Below are 1,881 nucleotides of genomic sequence, written 5' to 3'. Positions count from 1 at the left end.
CGTGTGGTTCTACAGTGAGGAAAATAAGTATTTGAACACCCTGCCATTTTACAAGTTCTCCCACTTAGAAATCATCGAGGGGTCCGAAATTGCTATTGTAGGTGCATGTTTGCTGTGGGAGACATAATCCAAAAAAAAAAAATAAAAAATTTTGCTAGAATTCTCCCCCTCAAAGTCCATTTATGATCCTAAATTTGATGCACCTGTTTTAGGTCGTTAGCTGCATAAAGACACCTTTTCACCCGTTCCAATCAATAGGAATCAAACTAATAACATGGCCAAGACCAAAGAGCTGTCTAAAGCAGTGTTGTTGTTGACAGCCATCTTAAATTAGTCTTCAGGACGAAAACTTTTATAGGTCTTAATCACTTTTTAGTCATTACGGTGTGTGTGTTTTTTTTTTGGTCGTTTTTAATTGACTAAAAGTTAGGTTTTAGTCTAGTTTTAGTCAGTTTTATGTTGCAAAAAAGTGAACCTTTACAATTTCGAATAACAACCAGATTCTTTACCAGACTGCCAGCTCTTGCCTAGATACAATTGCTGAGTATAGAATGCTGCCGTGCAGTTCATCATTGCTGTTTGGCAGAAAACTTTGATTTATAGTATTCAAATAAACTTTTTTTTTTAATAATGCTCTATTTATAAAAAAAAAAAAGTGTCTCACAAAAGTTGTTAGAATAGCAAATCTAGCTGAACACATCATGTTGGTTAAAATAGCAGACAGACAAGCTACCAAACTGTACAATAAAGAAATGGTTTTAGACGTATAAAGTTTCCATCCTAAAGCAAACACTTCCTGATATACTATGAATTATGCATTACACACAGATCAATAAAATTCATTCATTCATTGCTCCAAAAAAGCAAATAATAAAAGCATTCTTCTTTGGGAAGTTTGGCTTTATTTCTGAGAATTTACCCCTCGGTTACTGCTGCTCAGGGTTCAAACGAGATTTAAATTCACCAGGTTTTGATATAAAAAATAAATAAATTGCCTTGTAATGCCATTGCAATCCAGACCTAAATTGAATGAATATGGTAACTAAAATGTTGAAATATTTAAAGGAAACAGAGAAAATGTTTTAATGACAATAGAAGGAAACATTTACATCGTATTTAAATAGATGGAAACGAGAACAATGAGAGAGAAATATTCAAAGTTCTATGTACCTTTTCACCTGGCTCTTTATCCAAAAACAAATAGAATTCAATGAAATATTTTATATGTACCGGTATATAATTTAGGGATTCCTTTTGGTAGACATTAAAAAATGTTTAGTATCACCTCTTGTGAGCTGGAAAAATTAAAATCCTGATAGTTAGACAAAGGGTTTTTTTACGCTTGGCAGAGGATGATCAGCCAGATCACTGAGAATTTTATGCTAAGAGTATTAGAGTAGATTAGATCGCTCTTGGTTTTTTATTTTTCTTGCTCTAAATGTACAGTATGTTACTCAAGGAATACAAAAAAAAAGGGCCCTTGGCTGGTCCCATACAAATCCTTTTTAGACATCAATATTTGTACTAAAATATATTTTATGTCATGATTTTTCGACAATAAGATCTAAAGAGAAGCACCATCTCCCCGTAATTCAGTGAAAGGGTGGAGTCAGAGTAAAAAAATGGTCACTCCAGTGGCTGGAAGTTGGAGGGAAGTGGGCTGCCATTCAGCTGGCGTTTGACTGGGAAGGGCTATTGTATATTTAGATCTACCTTAACCTGAAGGTAATTTCTAAACTCCACTTCAGGTGTCAGTGGGTAAATAAATTTGTATTTTTCTCAATAGATGCCCAATCTGGGGCATGTTTAGTCTAAAGAGTCAATGTTCCTAAAACATTTTGTAAAAAGTGAAGGTAGCAAGAGATAGGAAAGGTATGTTGG

This window comes from Cyprinodon variegatus, unplaced genomic scaffold, assembly GCF_000732505.1.
Source record: "Cyprinodon variegatus isolate N-32 unplaced genomic scaffold, C_variegatus-1.0 Scaffold100, whole genome shotgun sequence".
Lineage (NCBI taxonomy): Eukaryota > Metazoa > Chordata > Actinopteri > Cyprinodontiformes > Cyprinodontidae > Cyprinodon > Cyprinodon variegatus.
The sequence above is the reverse complement of the archived record's forward strand: the minus strand, read 5'-3'. Positions refer to the sequence as shown.